The sequence below is a fragment of the Thalassophryne amazonica genome, chromosome 4, assembly GCF_902500255.1.
Source record: "Thalassophryne amazonica chromosome 4, fThaAma1.1, whole genome shotgun sequence".
In the NCBI taxonomy this organism is placed as follows: domain Eukaryota; kingdom Metazoa; phylum Chordata; class Actinopteri; order Batrachoidiformes; family Batrachoididae; genus Thalassophryne; species Thalassophryne amazonica.
In genome coordinates this window covers 107,757,563-107,778,497 of record NC_047106.1, presented here as the reverse complement: position 1 = coordinate 107,778,497, position 20,935 = coordinate 107,757,563, and the positions used below count along the sequence as shown (strand labels likewise).

Below are 20,935 nucleotides of genomic sequence, written 5' to 3'. Positions count from 1 at the left end.
CTGTGGTCCCATTTGTGGTTCTCACTGACCATCGGAACCTGGAATACATCCAGACCGCTAAGCGTCTGAACCACAGACAAGCCCGATGGTCACTGTTCTTTGGACGCTTCAACTTCAAGATCACTTATGGCCCGGGACCAAAAACATTCGGTCTGACACCCTGTCCCAGGTGCATGAAGAGGAAGTTGGAGCAAGGCTGTTGGACCCACCAGACACCATCATTCCGGAATCCACTGTCGTCACAGCCCTCACGTGGGACGTGGACGGAGTGGTCAGGGAGGCCCTGACGCGTCACCCGGATCCCGGAGGTGGTCCTCCCAACAGGCTATACGACCCACCAGACGCTCGGACTGCCGTGTTGGACTTCTGCCATGGTTCCAAGCTCTCCTGCCATCCAGGGGTGCGAAGAACCGTGGCGGTGGTCCGGCAGCGGTTCTGGTGGGCATCAGTCGAAGCCGACACCAGGGACTATGTCCGGGCCTGTACCATCTGTGCCAGGGGCAAGGCAACCCATCAGCCAGAGAAGGGGCTCCTCCAGCCATTGCCTGTGCCTCATCGCCCCTGGTCCCACATCGGGCTGGATTTTGTCACGGGCCTCCCTGCGTCCCAGGGGAAGACAGTAATCCTGACGATAGTGGACAGGTTTTCCAAGGCAGTCCACTTCGTGACCCTCCCGAAGCTCCCGACTGCCCAGGAGACTGCAGACCTCCTGGTCTACCACATCGTGCGTCTGCATGGTATCCCCACGGATATCGTCTCAGACCGTGGTCCTCAGTTCTCCTCGCAAGTCTGGAGGAGTTTCTGTAGGGAGCTGGGGGCCACGGTGAGCCTGTCGTCCGGGTACCACCCTCAGATCAACGGTCAAGCAGAGCAGGCCAACCAGGACCTTGAGCAAGCACTTTGATGTGTCACGTCTGTGCACCCGATGGCCTAGAGTCAACATCTGGCCTGGATTGAGTATGCTCACAACAGTCAGGTCTCGTCATCCACCGGCCTCTCCCCATTCGAGGTCTGTTTGGGGTACCAGCCCCCATTGTTTCCGGCAGTGGAGGGAGAGGTCGAGGTTCCCTCGGTCCAGGCCCACCTCAGGAGATGCCGTCGGGTGTGGAAAAAAGCCCGCTCTGCTCTCCTGAAGGCCCGGACGCGGGCTAATGTCCATGCAGACCGCCGACGAGCCCCGGCCCCAGCTTATCAGCCCGGGCAAGAAGTGTGGCTATCGACCAAAACCATCCCTCTGCACACGGACTCCCCGAAGTTAACTGACCGATACATCCGACCATACCGGATCCTCAAGGTCATCAGCCTGGTCGCAGTGAAGCTTCAGCTCCCAGCTTCACTGCGGATACCCCCGGTGTTTCATGTCTCCAAGATCAAACCATACCACACATCAGACCTCTGCACCCCCGGACTGGCGCCGCCTCCTGCCCGCATCATCGACGGAGAACCGGCGTGGACCATGAGGAAGCTCCTGGATGTAAGTCAGAGGGGTCGGGGGTATCAATACCTGGTAGACTGGGAGGGTTATGGCCCAGAAAAACACTCCTGGGTGAAGAGGAGCTTCATTTTGGATCCTGCCCTCCTGGTCTATTTCTACCGGAGGCACCCCGACAAGCCGGGTCGGGCACCAGGAGGCGCCCGTTGGGGGGGGGGGGGGGGGGTCCTGTTGTGTGGGCCGCTGAAGAGGAGGTACTGCTGGCCCACCACCAGAGGGCGTCCTGCCTGTTGGCACTTTTCGGGCTCCAGAGGGCGCACTGGCCAGGTGGATCCTCCGGGTGCACCGTTTGGCTGTCAGCTGTCTGTCATCGCTCATCACCTCATTCCATAAAAGCCTGGGAAAGACACCATAACTCTGCCGAGTTATCAGCTTACCACGCAGGTTAACCTACTCAGCCGTTTTGTGCCGTTCGCACATTCATTGTAACAGAAGTCTTTGCAGTTGTGACTTATACTTGCAGCTTGTAGCTGAGTTGAAAAGTGAGTGGAAGTTGGAGGAGCTGGCGTCTCCACTCCTCACTTCTGACTTACTAAGTATAACAATTGACATTGCACGTCCTCCAGTTTTTCCTCTGCACTCTGGGAGTATCTGGATTTATTCCTACAAGAGGATTTCTGTGAGTTGCTGACTGTTTGCTGGGTGTTCACACACCCATCTTAACCTGTTTTTGTTCCTGCCAGCAGTACCGGGTCTGACAGCCACGAGCGGTGGCCACCTGGGGGAATCGGGACTTGGCTGCTCTGGTGTGTTGCAGGTCTCTGTTGGCGGTGGAACTTCGTGGGTCCCGGCTCTTCTCTGGATAGGCGTCTCCTACCCTCGGGCCTGCCCACGCGTCACCATTTTGGTTGTTGATTGACTTAAGCATATTTCGTTGTGTTGCACATTTGCATAATAAATTGTCATTTATTTGAATTCCTATTGACCGTTCATTTACGCCCCCTGGCGTGGGTCTGTGCATTTCACTTTCCCAACAACACTGCACATGCGTCATTAGCCACAGTTAATTGATTATCGCCTCATTTTTGCTTAAAACTGCACTCCAATCATCATCTATCTCAGCGATAAATATCTGAAGCTTTTGTGCAACCTTCATGTTTCCAAGCAGATCTTGTTATGTGCTGACGCGGGTCAGAGAACCGAACCAGCATCTGACAATGGCCCAGCTCTAAATAACCAGAAAGCGGTTCCAAGAAACAAATTTATTCCCCCCTCATGTGCAATAATTCATGTATAACATAAATATTCAGCTGTCTTGGCAAGGTGAAGGACGGCGCGCTCTCCAGCGCCCAAATGGATCAAAGCGCGGCACTTCTGGACTCAGATTCACCGCCGAACACCCCCCAGGTGGATACGACAAACTGACTCTGTGAAGGACGGAAAAGGTGAGGTAAGTCAACAGAGCTACAACAAATATCCTTCAGAGGCACACACTATCAGCAACACATTCAGGTCTGAATTTAAGCTTTATGTAAATGAGCAGCTTCTCACAACAGGTGGAGGATCATCAATCCGTACGCCACAGCAGTGAGAAGCAAACTGCACAATTCTCATCAATGTTCAAATATACTGCGTAACAAAACGCCAAATTACTATTAACGATTATTCAGACAATAATCACCTCCGATGTGTGCTGACAGCATGTGTCCCTCACCCGTCCTCCTTCACAGGCACGATGTGTCAAACCCTGGCGCCGTCCTCAGCGTCTCACAACCAAACGTCACAAGGTCGAGTTCCCGGCAATTCTGCTCAAATCACTCATGGCTTAAATGCAGAACGCCATCTCATTATCTGCTTCAGTTGAAAGTCTTTAAGTTTGCACGTGAACATCCTCCACAGGTGCAGCCAATAGTTCTGATGAGGGTGAAGGACTCTTCCACCAGCACCTTCTCCACAGAAAAAAACAGTTTGCATACCACCTGGAGAGCAAAGAAAAGAAAACAGCACCCAAATGTCCAGCCAAACCCCCCAGCACACAACAGATCTACTCCCAACTGAGCAAAGGAAAATGGTCCAGTTGAGGGCAGAAGAAGGATGGATGGATGGATTTAGGTAAAATTCATACCAGTAAAAATAAAAAATACAGGTTCAAATAAAACCGAGGAACACATTCAAGCATAAAAACACTTATTTCCTACAGTATGTGGTCCTCAAACAACTTCAAGACCAGATTTATAAACACTATTTAAAAAAGCATCACACAAACAGCAGTAAAAATAGAAATATTTGACATTAAAACATTAAAGCATATTTTCTGAAATGAACTTCAGTAACTTTTTATATTTTTATGCCCCGCCTCGCGGCGCATATAGCATCCGGGTTGTCCGTCCGTCCATCCTTACGTCAGTTCATCTGTCCGTCCATCCGTCCGTCCATCCTTCTGTTAGTACATCGGCCGGCCGGCCGGCCGGCCACAATTCGTTCGCCACAACGTAGCTCGGCACATATTGCTCGCAAAAATTTCATATGTGGTGGGTACATGCCTTGGAGGAGTACTTCGCATGGGTTTGAAGGCCGGTGACCTTAACCTGCTTTTGAAGGTCACCAGTGGTCACAACTGTCAAATCCTTCGCCGCAACGTAGCTCGGCACCTACTGCTCGCAGAAACTTCATATTTGGTGGGTACATGCCTTGGAGGAGTACTTCACATGGCTTCAAAGGCCAATGACCTTGACCTACTTTTCAAGGTCACCAATGGTCACAACTGTCAAATCCTTTGCCACAACATAGCTCTGCACCTTTTGCTCGTAGAAACTTCATACTTGGTGGGTATATGCCTTGGAGGAGCACTTCGCATGGGTTTGAAGGCTGGTGACCTTGACCTCCATTTCAAACCACATCTAAGCTGTGTTTTTACACAAGAAAAAAATAAAATGCAGTGAACTGCACATTTGTGTCTTTTTTCATGAAAATATCCATGCGGGAGGGAGAAAGGGAGGGAGGGGGACATAGAGCAGCACGCGGCGGCTGCTATGATGACACACAGGACAGGAGCAGGGCAGCTTGCTTCTGCTGCAAGAAAATCAAATGTCTTCGCCCAGTCTCCCCTGACTTGCCACTGGTTGTTAGCGCATTTATGGCAAATTAATTATGCAAATGCTAAAAATAACTGTGTGCATTTAGCGCTGTGCCTTTCATTACATATGCGCATATTTGGAAAAGTCTGTTTTATTACAATGACAGAAAAAACATGCATTAGCACGCCTGTCTTCTGTGGGATATAATATGACCACAGTCCAGTTGCACACACACCCACCTACAAAAACACATGCACACACACAAACAGGTTAAACTTTTTACAATAAAAACAAATGTATTATCAGAATGTAATGTTAATATTATGAACCCCATGGCCTTTAGTTTGAGACAAAGCAACAGGTGCTGGTCCCTCATTTTATCGAATCAAATCAAATATATTAATTTATATAGCACCAGTTCACGATGAGATCGCCTCAAGGCACTTCACACAGTATAATAAAAACAGAGAAAATTGAATTAAAAATTTTTAATACAATAAAAACACAAAACCATAAAAGAACACAAGCAACAATGAGGATGTTAGTGAAGGTGAGTGTATGGAGCCACTTTACAAGCAAATGATTTAACTAAAATGTAATTGAATTTTAGTAACCTTTACAATTTTTTTTTCCTGTTTTGTGTATTTGTTTTTTTGGTTGAGCTAATATTAGGATTACCTAATGGTGTGTCTGTAGTTGCAGGAACTGAGGGACAGAGAGAAGATGACTATACAAACTATATAATATTACAGAGAATTACAAAGTGTACAGAATAACAATAGGGCTATTATGGTATGTATGTAGAGAGTATATAATATGAATTAACCTCTGTTTTTATTTTTAACAAACAAAAATATATTGCATTGATTTATTCAGTCTAATATTGTTAAAAAATAACAGGAGTTGCCTTCTTTTTTCAAATACAGGGTTACAAATTGTCATGTTTATTTTGACATTATTTTATCTTACCTCATAAGACAGTACAGTAATTCCTTAACTTACAAGTTGTAGGCTAAGGAAGTAATATTCTGAAAGTCTGTTTGTTATTAATATTGACTGAGTTTACTGAATGACATTGACTATAAGATGAATAATCTGTTCTTTAATGTTTTGATTGTAGAATATTGTATTGTGTATTTTTTCCTTCACAAAGGGAATTACACACTGTTAAGACGTGAATTACACGTACTTTTATTTAATTACTTATTTTGGAAAATTGTGTTAAATTTGATATTTTGCTGTGATTGTAGATCTTACATCCCTAACCCTAATTTGTAGTCAAGTTAACACTGGAGTATATGTCTGTTAAAATGCACCAGACACCCCCCCCCCCCCCCAAACTCAATATTGCTCCCCCAACTTTAAAAAGGGCTCTGACTCCCATGTGTGATCTAAAGTATACATGGTTTAGACCTGGTTTGACTATGCATTAGAAATTTGGTGGGGGGGTGTCAATACGGCTAGTACCTAGGGCCCAAAATTTGTTGCTATGCCCCTGCAGCTATAAGTGCAAGCTAGTACTCATAGTTGTCAGTTTTCCCAAGTATACTTAGACTTTTCTGTATATTTGTCAGCATAAGCAATGTATACTTTGAGTATACTTTGTTAAGTATGTGTCTGATAAATACATAAGTAAACTAAAAGTACAATGTATTTTGAATGTTTAAAGAGGTATCCTGCTAGTAAACTTTGATGAACTTCTTTTTTTTTGTAAGGATAGGTCGAACCTTTTAAAAATTAAACACACTTTTATGCTTCAACTCTTCATAGTCTCCAAGTGCAGATGAGCTTCTCAAACACCTGCTGAAGTGTGATGTCATTGTGTACAACATCTCAGAAAATGTAATGCAACAGCAGATTGAAGAAGCAACATGGGCCATCACAGGTAACGTTTGGCTTAGCGAGGGCCGCTATCTAAAATTAGTTTAAAAAAAATGTATGGCAGCAATGAAGTTTGTCAAATTATTTCCTGAAGCACTTCATGCTGAAATGGAGAACTTCAGTTCCAAGAAATTGTTCATCCTCGTCTCCACAGTGATGACCTGGGTAAAAACCAAACCACAAGATCTGGTGAGTTTGGGAAAAATGATGCTCACTCCAGATCTGTGTGGATTACGTATAAATTCATTCTAATGTCCCTTCTCAGGATGATGATGATGTGATGACTGATGAAGACTATAGAAGAAGAAGACCACAACCCAATTTCAAAAACCACAACAATCTGATTTGATTTGATCATTTATTTAGTCCCCATGGGGGCAATTCAGGTGCAGTCAGCAGTAAAAATTGCATTAATCAAAACACATCATCAAGTTCATAAAAACACAACAGAATAAATATACAAACCAAAAATCAAGAAATAAGGTGCAAGTCAGTGTAGATTTAAGTGCGACAGTGAGTCCTTATTTAGGAGAGCAATGGCTGTGGGAATAAAAGAGTTTTTTAGTCTGTTGGTTCTGCATCTGGGCATTACCAGGCGTCTGCCTGAGGGCAGAAACTTAAATTGTGAGTGCAAAGGGTGTGCCGAATCCGCCATAATTTTCCTGGCTTTTGACACAACCCTTGTTTTAAAAAGGTCCATGATGTCCGTGCACTGAGTTCCCATAATTTTACCACATTTCTTGACAATATTACAAAGACGGTTGTGATTCTTAAGGTTCAATAAGTTGAGCCAACACAGGAAGGAAAAGGTTAACACAGACTCCACAAAGCAACTGTAGAACATTTTCATGAAGACACCATCTACGTTGTAATTCCTAAGTTTTCGCAGAAAGTGCAGTCTTTGATGCGCCTTACTGCACACTGCATTAACCTGCAATTCAAAGGATAATTTATCTGGAGAAACGTGTCCTTAAACTGGGTCAAGGTGTAAGTGGATTATTTTTTATGAAAAGGTCAATGTAATCCAACAAGTCAACTGGACCTTAAAGTGTGAGAATTTACAGTCGTAAAATTAATTGTTAATATAGTAGAGGCAGGTGCAGCCTGACTCTCTGTGCACACCTGATCCAGACAGATCTCAGAAGTTAAGCAGGTCTTTTGACAAGGAGACCATTCAGGAATTTTCGGGCTGTACCTGTGATTCCGTGTAACAGGAGTTGTGTCAGGAAGGGCATCTGGTGTAAACTTTGTGCCAAATCCTGGTGCAGATCTCTACCGGTTCCTCTGTGGTGACCTTGAGGAACCAGGGAAAGCAACAAAATAAATAAATTTTAAAAATACAGCCCAATTGGTGCCAGTGCTTATCCCTGGATTCTGGAGTGTGAAGTGGATCAAAGTCTATAATTCCTTCTGGACAGGACACCAGTCCCACTCAGGTTACTTTCCCAAATATTTTGCTGCCTATTTACAGCAGGTGGACTGGGACAAAGCAGATGAAATGTCTTGTCCACGAACAGTCTGAAAAAATTACTTTGAACTTTGTGGATTTATGCTGCTTTGCATATACCTCAGAAGTCGGAAGTCACAATTGGGAATAACATCACACCTGAGGTAAATATGTTCCATTTTCCACATCGGACCACAACTCAAAAAATAAGCTGGAAGCCTCAGCAGCATGTCCAGAGACAGCAGTAGGACAGCACTGTGTCACAGGTGTCCTGGTTAATGTAGCAGACAACGGTTCCAGTGTTTGGAGAAAGCACAAATTATATTCCCATGATTCACGTATATGACCTTGTAGTGTAACATTAAGTCCACTTGTTAACAGACTGTCCTGGGATTAATTTATTGAGGTTTGTCCAGCGCTGACCTGACTTGGCTTTCAGAGTGATCTATAACATCACTGAAGCTGAACCCAAGTCCAAGTACATTGTTCCTGTGGACGAGTCCAATAACACACTGGAAGATGTTGTAAAGGTAATATTGTCATTATGAGACTGTAACATGTCTGTAACAGTAAACAAAAGGAAAATAGGAAAATGTTTTTGTGTGATAACACGTTGTTGGCTCAAGAGTCTTCGACTGTTATGAATTTGACCAAAGATCACGTGATTATGAAAAAATTGATTGATCTTTGACTCTTTATCCTTCAGATGATAAGCGGTGTGCTTGGACTAGGGCAGGTTTGCAATGAACCAGAGCAAGAGGCAAAACTCATGGAGCATTTAAAGGTACAGTACATACTTTTCTCAGTACTGCACGTAAATTGTTGTCCAGTCAGGATTGTCTACATGTCGTCTGTCAGGCTCAGTTTGAGTCTCTTTTCATGTTCATATTTACCATCATGATCCTAAAGTGAGCATCCTGTCCAGTGATCCAGCACTAAAATTTAACAAATCACTCAACAATAAATGAAATTCAGTTTTTATGTAGCTCTGAATTCCATCAAGCCTCAGAATAAGGACCAATCTGAGGACAGACATGAGCAGAATGTCAACAATAGACATAGAACACATACTGTTTGTGTGAATATCGAGAGACGTGAAAAACACAAGCTCAGTGTCGATTCACAGGACAGATTGATGGTCTTGAGAAAAAGAAGGGAAAGTATTTGGATTTGATATAAGGCAGGTGATGTTGTCACATGACCTTCCCAAACCACTCTGGGTCCCGATTTGCAACCACCAGGTCATACCAGCGGTTCACCCTCAGCTCATAAATCCATTTATCTGCTACACTCAGGTTATGTGTAGGGTGACCACTCTGCCTTGTTCTGTTGCTGGGATCCTAAGCAGTGACACGGCGATGATGTTCAACAGGAAAACATGCCACATAGCTATAGTGTCGTCGCTGAAGTTGGGTCATTCCATCTGAAATCACCCAAAGGCTCCAAGGTCACCTCTCAGCCCTGTTGAGCCAATTTGATGTTATTCCTGTTACAAAGTTACACTGAAATGACAAATATTAGGTATGTATCGTCAAAAATTTTAAAGTTACAGAAGAAATTTCAGTGAATTTTTTTTCACATTTTGCGAAAACAGTGTTTGTCTCAAAGGTAGACTTTAATAACTCACTTGTTGTTAGATTCACAGACCCTGGGCTTACTTTTTGTGCAGAGTGGGAAGCTTGAGTATGTTTTTGGTCTATATTATATGATCTGGCTTCCAGAAAGGCCTTAAAATGGTAGCAATCCCAAAATTTGACATGCTGTTCAAAATCAAAGAAATACACTAGATATGGCAGTTTGACATGGAATAACCCAGTTGCATCTCCATGAATAACTACCCATTTGACACAAAGTCATTCTAGTGGTAACCAGGGATTCCATGGAAAGACCAAGTACCAAAGACATCCAATCTCCACCTTAGAACACTGGTTACATTCCAGGACTCACCCTCCAATAATACTAGAAACATCAGGAACATAAAGACCTGAACCTTCATCCTGATATACGAGTCTCTGCCCGGAGAGCTCTTGATTTAATAAACTCTTCCCAGAATTCTCTGAGCATAACAGGCCTAGCTCCCAGAGACATGAATGAACTTGAAACTATGAGAACATACAGACACGTTGCTGAGGGCTGAGTATAGATTATCACTGAAAGCCTAGATCTTAGTGCATTTGGGATGTGTCCAAGTCCTGTTTACTTTTGAGATGACACATAAACTGAGGTCAAGAGTTTGTTTGGTGCGTTGCCTCCACTGCGAGAGAATGTGTGAAGACTGTTCACTACCAACGTGTATTAGTGGAATTAATGGAAGGATTAGGAAGGTCAAGTCCACACCTTGTAGCACTGCTAATGGTAAGGTAAAACCTCTTCACTTTTACGTTGTGGTCCACATGGAGGGATTAAATCAGTTGTTGTTTTTTTCTGTTTTATATATATCAGAAAATGTTTGTGCAAAATTTGGTGCCTTTACCATAAAACACCCAATCATAGTGATATTTTACACCTCTGTGTTATACTGCTACACATTCCAAAGGTGGCTGATTTATTCAAAATATAAAGATTAAATCGGTTTTCCTGAGACAACTCAGTAGATGGATATTTGAACATTTCCAAGGTACCAAATGTGTCTTGGATGGAGTTTACATCCATCATCAAGGAACACAAACAGTATGGTACTGGATGATAAATCTGTGTCAAGTAAGCAGTTTTCAAAAATCGAGTAACCACCAGGAACCAGGTGAGGGAAGCCAACAAGACAACCATGAACGCGCTTAAAGAATCCCAAGCTTCTGTGGATGTGAGCAGAGAAACTGGGAATGGAGCAACATTTGCTTGTTGCATCCCCATTCACAGCTTTATGTTGGAGTGTACAAGAGGAAAACAGATCAAATCTAGGCTCAGGTCTTCCATGAGCCTTCTGCTAAATTGCAGCTGAAATTTCACCTTGTTAAAAATAAAATCATCCTTTTTTGCACTTCATCATGAAGCTGTGTGTCTGGTGATGCAACAGACAAACGTTACTCTGTGCACAGTTTCTCCAGCCAGAAACATGGAATCCTATAACTCCTTCAGAGTTCTCTAGGTACCTTGGTGGCTTCCCTCAACTAGTCTCCTTGCATGGTTACTCAGTTGACATAGATAGAATTTTTGATATTAAAAATTTAAATTTAACATTTCATGTGTCTGATTTCAACCTGGAGTCCTGGAATACCTCAGTATTGACCTGTGCCTTGATGTTTTTCTTTTAAAAGAAACCTTTGACCTCTACTGGTCCTCTCAACATGGGATGGTTGAAAACATGGAAAAGATTGTGGAAGAATACAAAGATACAAGGCAGCTACTTGTGAGTGATCACATTCTTTAAACTGTATTGCAACAGAGTAATAATCATAGTTTTTATACACTGTTATTCAGAAACTCTGAAGGGTTCGTCTGATCTAGATCTGGAGAGAAATGAGGCCGCTGTGTGTTAACCTGGTTCCCAGTGCAGGTTGATGATAAATGGAACTGATATTTGACGAGTTGGGAGTGAGAATGTGTAGCTACTGTAGCTTTGAAATGTCAGCAAACTGATCCATGAAGGAACCAGCATGAAGTCTCTGAGCAGTTAAAACTCATGCATGAACCAATTACGCTTCTTTCATTTATTTATGCAGCCGTTTAAAATCTACCTGACTGGTCCTCCAGCAGTGGGAAAAAGCACCGTCACAGAGAAGCACTGCCGTCTTTACAGAATCCGCCACATCAGCATCAAAGAGGTCACTGAAGAGAAGATTTCAGACCTGGTTAGTGGAAGCAAAGATGGATTTACCAACCTGAGAATACTGTTTTAGATGGGCTGTTTACAATTATCAGCTGTTTTACCTTCATAATGGAGTTTGGGGCTAAAAACCAAACCTTTTTTGCATGTTATATTTTGTTTATTGTGTTTAACAGAAAGATATAGAGAAAAAGAATGCAGCAGATCCTGAAAATGTCAGTGAAGAAGTCGTCGAGGCTGCAATGCGAAACAGTTGGACACCTTGGAGGAAAGCATGGAGACAAATGGAGGTTTGATAACAAGATACGGGGGGATGTTGCCAAACTCTGTGTCTGTACAGGTGAAAGTCTTTCATGTTATCTGATGTATCAGGGGTGTAACAGGAATAAAACTGCTGTTACCAAAGAAGCTGCTGAAAGATAGAAGAAGAAACAACAGGTCAAGGATCTTCTGCTGGTGGCACCATCCCCACATCCCCCACATCACAGAACCAAAGAAAGAGCCAAATCAAAAAATTTAAAATAAAATAATCAGTGCGCTCTACAGACCCCGTGTCAAGGACATCGTTGGATCATGTATCTGTCATGTTGAATGGCCAGTCATGGTCCAGTTAGCTGTGTTCCATATGAATCGCATGACTAGCCAAGAAAAAATCTTTTGCAGTTTTGAAACTGTTGAACTAGAAACCATCTGCAACAAGTAGCAAATATTTTTGGAATGCTGACTTGTTTTCAACAGGCCCTCGTACATTAATACCTTATTCATGTGTCATCATTTGTTCTATTTCTCCAATGTTTTCTAAAGGTCATGTGTTAATTCTGAGTTTGGTCAGTGTTTGGTCTTGGAGCTTCCTCTCACATTCACCACACTATGGAACTGCTTTGGATCCCAGATAGCAAACACCAAGGCAGACAACCAGTCCATCGCCACTTTTTGAAAGTAACCATCTATCTACCACAGCCTGGTGAAATGTGGGCGTGGCTTTGGCTTTCTCCAACTGCTGTGTGCTGGATCACGCCCAGAGAAATGTGCCACATGGCCAAAATGTTGTAGCTGAGGTTCCCTCACAATCCAAGAGAACCTCCTGGCCAGAGTCTCCCTCAGTAACAATTGCTTTGACACAGTGGATGGAGCGAGTGAGCTTTCGTTTTCTGTTAAACTCTGTGTTCCTAGTGTTTGTAGTATGTTTTAGCAAAGCAGACGTTGTTACACATTTTATTCAGTTATTATCAGCAGTCTGCGTTTTGTTTTATTTCAAACCATCTTTAAAGTTTGGAAGAAAACATAAATGCTTCAGTGCAGAGTTAATAAACTTTAGTGTTTTTCCATTAGTTCTTTTATTTTGATGTTAATTTTGGTTTTTAAAAAAAGCTTCACCTGTGGTCTAAATCTGTTGTTTCCTCCTTTAGGTTGGCTGTCTGAACAGTTACTTTGTGCCATTTTGAGAGAAAAGCTGAATTCAAAGCCATGTAGGAACCAGGGATTGTCAGGTCTTGCCCCTGCTCGGTCCTCACCCATCATGTTTGTCAGTCTTTTTATTGATTTCCTTTTGTCTGCTTTTTTGACAGTCTGGTTATTTCACTTTTGTCACAGCTGCTTGTTTTCTTTTCATCACACCATAGCCACATCTTGAGTTCCGTTCTTGTTTAGTTTAGTCTTTGAACCACCGTCTTTGATTTTTGTTCAACACTGCTTTTGTCACTGTTGGGTATTTTCTCCTCCAAACATTCTTAAAACCTTTAACAAGACAAACAGAGTCAAGAAACACCAGTGAGACAGAAAGTCAAATATTACGCGCGGAGTGCGGCCAGGCTGTACACCAAGGCTACACTAAAGTCTGGCCTGCTTTTCCGCTCTTTTTATTAAGAGACGCCCTCATCACATAAACAAGAAACTTGTCCTAAGGGTGGGGGTAATGACGCAAGACAAGTTTCTTCCCATAACATAAACGCATACGTCAATAAGTGCAGCTGTAAGGAAGAACACTTCAGGTCAGCACATCTCGTTCGTCTGTTGCAGGTATCAGCTGTTCTGCATCTGCCTGAAGTGTCCTGTCTTCCACACTCCTTCACACTAAACACCACATCACAAACGTCAAAACAAAATTGAATTCTCAGGATTGCATTAAGACAGGTGCAAAACAGCACATCTCCGTTCTCATGAGAAAGAAGACAAAGCTAAACAAGGTTGAATAACACGTACGTTCTCAGGGTGAAGTGCAAAACAGCACAACACCGTTCTCATGAGAAAGAAGACAAAGCTAAACAAGGTTGAATAACACGTACGTTCTCAGGGTGAAGTGCAAAACAGCACAACACCGTTCTCATGAGAAAGAAGGCAAATGTACAAACGTTTAACAGTGATAACATATATACAAAATCTTTAACATTCACAGCTTGTTTTCTGTTCACCACACTTCAGTCACATGTTGAGTTCTGTTCTGATTTAGTTTAGTTTTGATCCACTGTTTTTGATTACATTTGATTACTTGTGTCACTAAGTTTATTTGTCAGGTTTACCACATTTGTCTTCAGTTATATTATTCGTGTCAGTTCCATTCTAGTTTTAGCTTTTGATTTTCTTGTTCTCCAACCTGATTCTGTTCATGTTCAGTTTCTATGCCGTCTTGGATATTTTAGTATCATTTGTCATGTCCATCTTGTCACTGCACTCCTTTGTCTCTGTTCTCGTATTTTCACATCCCGTTTCATTTGGATCACAGTCATGTCCTCAGCTCACTCCACTCTTGTCCATCACCTTCTCAGCTCTGCTGGCCACGCCCAGTTTTGTTTGTCACCTCCTTGTCCACCTGTCACAGCCTTCTCTTGTCTCACTGCCTCTCCCCTCTGTTAGGCCACGCCCTCCTCCTGCCTGCACACCACACCTGCTCCATATCACTTCCTAATTAACTCAGTGTATTTAAGCCCTGCATGTTTTCTTTTCCTTTGCTTGTTCGTTGATTTTGTTATCTTCGTCCTGGCCCTCTCGTCACAGTTTTTTGCTCTCATGTTTTCCTCGACCTTACTTGTATTCTGGATCTGGATTTTGTCTTTGCTCTTGTTACATTGTTTGCTGTGGTATCGAACCCGCCTGTTTTTGACGACGCCTCTGCTTATCACCTGCCTGTACCTCCGCAACGCTGACTGCCATTCTGTGTACCAGACCCTGCCTGATTTATTGATAAAGCCTTGTTCTTAATCCACCACCTGCCTGTGTGTCTGCATTTTGCTCCCTACCACCTGCTGTGCCCTGACTACCTGTGAATCATGACAGGGATTTGTTCTTGACGGCTTCCCAAAGACATACCAGCAGGCAAAGCTGATTTTCTTCGGTGGGTTTTGGACAAGAATCTAATCGGTCTTCTGTTAACTTTAATGTTTACTTCATTTTTGTCTTACAAGCCTCTGATTTTTTGATTTAAAAAAAAAAGAGCACAACAACTTCCACAGAATGCTGCACCCAGGACGAATTTGTCCCTCGTCTGGGGAGATACAGGAATCGCAGCACCATGGACATAACGGTGCTGGAGATTCATGCGGAACATATCTGTAATGCCCTGAACATTACAGAATGCAAACAGCGTTTATTTTTGTAATACTGTGGATGTTGCACCTGCCTGAAATCTGAGTTTCTTTAAATGACGGCTTTGTGCTTTTTCTGAGTTTCCTGCGTTATATATGGACCGGGCCAACCACACGGCTGGTGGGCGGGGCCTGAGGATTTGTTCATTGTCTTCTGCATTGAACAAAGCAGGAGAAGACATGCATTCAGACACATCAGCAGTGTAGTGAACGTGTTTTATGAAAACCGCGTTTACGACAAAATGTTTTCAACAGAAAATTATTTTTATTACACACTTCAGGGAATCCAGGAAACACACACAAAACAGATACTGTATTGTTTCTGGATGTTGAACTCACGTTTTAGCACAGTGTTTCTCTGGGGACGACTTCATCAACATGCAGGGACTCAGTTGCACGTGTGCACCACAACGTGTGCTGTTACTGAACATCAGTTTTAAATTCTAAAAATAAGCAAAAGATGGATGAATAAATTAAATGACATTCGATAATATTTGACACAGATGAACTTGGTTTGCTGGTCCATAGCATTGCAAGCAATAGAAAAGTGACTCCATTTGATTTTTTTTTTTTTAAATAAAACACTTATTTTGGGATTTTTGCCCATTGTGGTAGTGTATTTGTATTATTGTTTTTATTCTTGGTATATGACTGAAATTTATCTTGTTTACTGCGTTGATTCCTGAGAAAGCCTTACATAAGTTAATTATTATGATTAATGAATGCATTTGCAGGACCTCCTAAACTACACTCAACAAAAATATAAACGCAACACTTTTGGTTTTGCTCCCATTTTGTATGAGATGAACTCAAAGATCTAAAACTTTTTCCACATACACAATATCACCATTTCCCTCAAATATTGTTCACAAACCAGTCTAAATCTGTGATAGTGAGCACTTCTCCTTTGCTGAGATAATCCATCCCACCTCACAGGTGTGCCATATCAAGATGCTGATTAGACACATTGATTAGTGCACAGGTGTGCCTTAGACTGCCCACAAAAAAAGGCCACTCTGAACGGTGCAGTTTTATCACACAGCACAATGCCACAGATGTCGCAAGATTTGAGGGAGCGTGCACTTGGCATGCTGACAGCAGGAATGTCAACCAGAGCTGTTGCTCGTGTATTGAATGTTCATTTCTCTACCATAAGCTGTCTCCAAAGGTGTTTCAGAGAATTTGGCAGTACATCCAACCAGCCTCACAACCGCAGACCACGTGTAACCACACCAGCCCAGGACCTCCACATCCAGCATGTTCACCTCCAAGATCGTCTGAGACCAGCCACTCGGACAGCTGCTGAAACAATCGGTTTGCATAAGCAAAGAATTTCTGCACAAACTGTCAGAAGCCGTCTCAGGGAAGCTCATCTGCATGCTTGTCGTCCTCATCGGGGTCTCGACCTGACTCCAGTTCGTCGTCGTAACCGACTTGAGTGGGCAAATGCTAACATTCGCTGGCGTTTGGCACGTTGGAGAGGTGTTCTCTTCACGGATGAATCCCGGTTCACACTGTTCAGGGCAGACAGCATGTGTGGCATCGTGTGGGTGAGCGGTTTTCTGATGTCAATGTTGTGGATCGAGTGGCCCATGGTGGCGGTGGGGTTATGGTATGGGCAGGCGTCTGTTATGGATGAAGAACACAGGTGCATTTTATTGATGGCATTTTGAATGCACAGAGATACCGTGACAAGATCCTGATGCCCATTGTTGTGCCAATCCAAGAACATCACCTCATGTTGCAGCAGGATAATGCACGGCCCCATGTTGCAAGGATCTGTACACAATTCTTGGAAGCTGAAAATGTCCCAGTTCTTGCATGGCGGGCATACTCACCGGACATGTCACCCATTGAGCATGTTTGGGATGCTCTGGACCGGCGTATACGACAGCGTGTACCAGTTCCTGCCGATATCCAGCAACTTCGCACAGCCATTGAAGAGGACTGGACCAACATTCCACAGGCCACAATTGACAACCTGATCAACTCTATGCGAAGGAGATGTGTTGCACTGCATGAGGCAAATGGTGGTCACACCAGATACTGACTGGTATCCCCCCCAGTAAAACAAAACTTCACCTTTCAGAGTGGCCTTTTATTGTGGGCAGTCTAAGGCACACCTGTGCACTAATCATGGTGTCTAATCAGCATCTTGATATGGCACACCTGTGAGGTGGGATGGATTATCTCAGCAAAGGTGAAGTGCTCACTATCACAGATTTAGACTGGTTTGTGAACAATATTTGAGGGAAATGGTGATATTGTGTGTGTGGAAAAAGTTTTAGATCTTTGAGTTCATCTCATACAAAATGGGAGCAAAACCAAAAGTGTTGCGTTTATATTTTTGTTGAGTATAATAAAAAAAAGATCATCCAGAAAATACAGTAATTCTGATGCACACGTCTAGGATTCCTTCTTCAAGCAGAAGGAGTCCTACTTATCTTTGTTGGTAGGCGGGACCCCGGAGGCAGCTGACAGGTACCGGCAGGCCAAGCGTGCAGCAGCCCGTGCGGTCACAGAGGCAAAAACTCGGGTCTGGGAGGAGTTCGGGGAGGCCATGGAGGAGGACTATCAGTCGGCCTCGAAGAGATTCTGGCAAACCATCCGACACCTCAGGAGGCGGAAGCAGCTCTCCACCAGCACTGTTTACGGTGCGGGTGGGGAGCTAGTGACCCTGACTGGAGATGTTGTTGGGCGGTGGAAGGAATACTTCGAGGATCTCCTCAATCCCATCGTCACGTCTTCCGAAGAGGAAGCAGAGACTGGGGACTCAGAGGCGGACTCGTCCATTACCCAGGCCGAAGTCACCGAGGTGGTTAGAAAGCTCCTCAGTGGCAAGGCTCCTGGGGTGGACGAAATCCGTCCTGAGTACTTTAAGTCTCTGGATCTTGTGGGACTGTCTTGGCTGACACGCCTCTGCAACATCGCGTGGCAATCGGGGACAGTGCCTCTGGATTGGCAGACCGGGGTGGTGGTCCCTCTGTTTAAGAAGGGGGACCGGAGGGTGTGTTCCAACTATAGGGGGATCACACTCCTCAGCCTCCCCGGTAAGGTCTATTCCAGAGTACTGGAGAGGAGAATTTGACCGATGGTCGAACCTCAGATTCAGGAGGAGCAGTGTGGTTTTCGTCCTGGTCGTGGCACACTGGACCAGCTCTACACGCTCCATCAGGTGCTCGAGGGTTCATGGGAGTTCGCCCAACCAGTCCACATGTGTTTTGTGGATCTGGAGAAGGCGTTCGACCATGTCCCTCAGGGCACCCTGTGGGGGGTGCTCCGGGAGTATGGGGTCCGGGGTCCTTTGCTAAGGGCTATCCGGTCCCTGTACTATTGCAGCAGGAGCTTGGTTCGCATTGCCGGTAGTAAGTCAAACCTGTTTCCAGTGCACGTTGGCCTCCGCCAGGGCTGCCCTTTGTCACCGGTTCTGTTCCATTACCTTTATGGACAGAATTTCTAGGCACAGCCAGGGTGTAGAGGGGTCTGGTTTGGGAACCACAGAAGCTCGTCTTTGCTGTTTGCGGACGATGTGGTTCTGTTGGCTTCGTCAAATCAGGACCTTCAGCATGCACTGGGGTGGTTTGCAGCCGAGTGTGAAGCGTCCGGGATGAAAATCAGCACCTCCAAATCCGAGGCCATGGTTCTCGACCAGAAAAAGGTGCTTTGCCCTCTTCAGGTCAGTGGAGTGTCCTTGCCTCAAGTGGAGGAGTTTAAGTATCTCGGGGTCTTGTTCACGAGTGAGGGACGGATGGAGCGTGAGATCGACAGACGGATCGGTGCAGCGTCTGCAGTGATGCAGTCACTGTATCGGACCATCGTGGTGAAGAGAGAGCTGAGTAGGGGGCAAAGCTCTTGAATTACCGATCGATCTACGTTCCGATCCTCACCTATGGTCATGAGATTTGGCTCATGACCGAAAGAACGAGATCGTGAGTACAAGCGGCCGAGATGAGTTTCGTCCGCAGGGTGGCTGGGCGCTCCCTTAGAGATAGGGTGAGGAGCTCGGTCACTCGGGAGGAGCTCGGAGTCGAGCCACTGCTCCTCCACATCGAAAGGAGTCAGTTGAGGTGGCTCGGGCATCTTTTTCAGATGCCCCCTGGACGCCTCGCTGGAGAGGTGTTCCGGGCACGTCCCATTGGGAGGAGGCCCTGGGGAAGACCCAGGACACGCTGGAGGGACTACATCTCTTGGCTGGCTTGGGAAAGCCAGGGGGTTGCCCCGGAGGAGCTGGGGGAGGTGTGTGTGGATCGGGAGGTCAGGGCGGCTTTGCTTGAGCTGCTGCCACTGTGACCCGACTCCGGATAAAGCGGAAGAAAATGGATGGATGGATGGACGTCCAGGATTATTGGCTCGTGGCAGAGGCCTGCTCTCTGAGTGCCTTTGTACTTCATTCCTGTGTGTGAGTGAAGGAGCAGGTGTGTGTTCAGGTCTTTTTTGTCCTGCAGTCAGAGTTAAATAATAATTGTGTTTTCTGGGGTTTGTTTCACTAATAGTCCAGTGTTTTCTCTTTCTTTACCTTGTTCCTTTCCAGACATCAGTACAGACGATCCTGAGCACAGATGTGCTTTAAAGATGATCACCAAGACCGTGAGGAGGCCCAAGAACTACGCCCTGACTCCACAGGAGCAACGGGAGGAGGACAGAAGGCGTGAAGCAGGAAGTGGCCACAGAGGAGGCAGAGAGGAGGCGCAGGAAGGAGGCTGAGCTGGGCGAGTTCACGGCTCAGTATGAAGAATGGGTAAGTGTGTCAGACTAGAATCCCAGAGAGCGTGGCATCAGGGCCTAGAAACAAAGAATCACTGCTTTGATTCTGAGCCGTAAGAACCCAACAGGCTCCCGTGTGATCTGATACTTTTTGTTAGAAGAAGAATTTGTCAGAGGTGGAGAAAGAGGAACAGGAGCTTCTGGGAGCTCGTTCGCTTCCTCTGAGGAACTACCTGATGACACACGTGATGCTGTCACTTACCGAGGCCATGGTGGAGTGCTGCAGGATCAAAGCCGAAAGACCCTGTGGACTTTCTGGTACTCTTCAGGGTTTATACAGCTCTTCTTCTCTCAATTCTGAGGGAGTTGTATCTGTAGGACAGGATTTCTACAATGCACCTTTGACATCTTGGATTTTGTTTCTGCAGGCTGAATATCTTTGACGAAACAACCAAGAAGATTGAAAATCAAACCAATGAAGACCTGATCCAGCAGGGTTTTTTGTGCAAAATTACCTCATTTTTATTCTCTATTAATTAACATAATCTAAAAGTGAGGATTGATATTCAAAATTAGAAATAATAAACAATGTTTAATTAAAGGTTTCCTGTTGGCAAACTCACAATCAAGCAGCTCAATAATTGTTTGACCCTTGTCAGGACTCATGTAACACACAACACTATGAATATGTATTCAGATAAGGACTTTTAAAAAAGCACAAAATTCCACCTGTCTGAGAGATTCAGTAGATGTCATACGATCATTTAAGCAGTATTTTCCAAGTCCTTTTATCAAATGTAACAAACCTGGTATGTGGTTGGATGCAGGTCAACCTTGGAGTTTTACATAAAGGGTTCAATTCAGGTAAGACAAGGGCTATTGGGGTTAAAGGTCAGAATTTTGATTTTCACTCCAGTTTACACCAAAATTGGTGTTTTTGCCCCATCACATCCTAGATCCCACTGCATGTGCACTGTTCAATATTAGAGATTGTTATGGGACTCGCTGACAGTAAACCAAACTTGACACACATTTGACCTTTGGCTGACA

At 44.5% G+C, this 20,935-nt stretch overlaps 1 pseudogene; it reads left to right on the top strand.

The window, feature by feature from the left end:
* Positions 1–1,456: 1,456 nt before the first annotated feature.
* On the top strand, positions 1,457–20,349 carry LOC117509010 (annotated as a pseudogene).
* Positions 20,350–20,935: the final 586 nt, after the last annotated feature.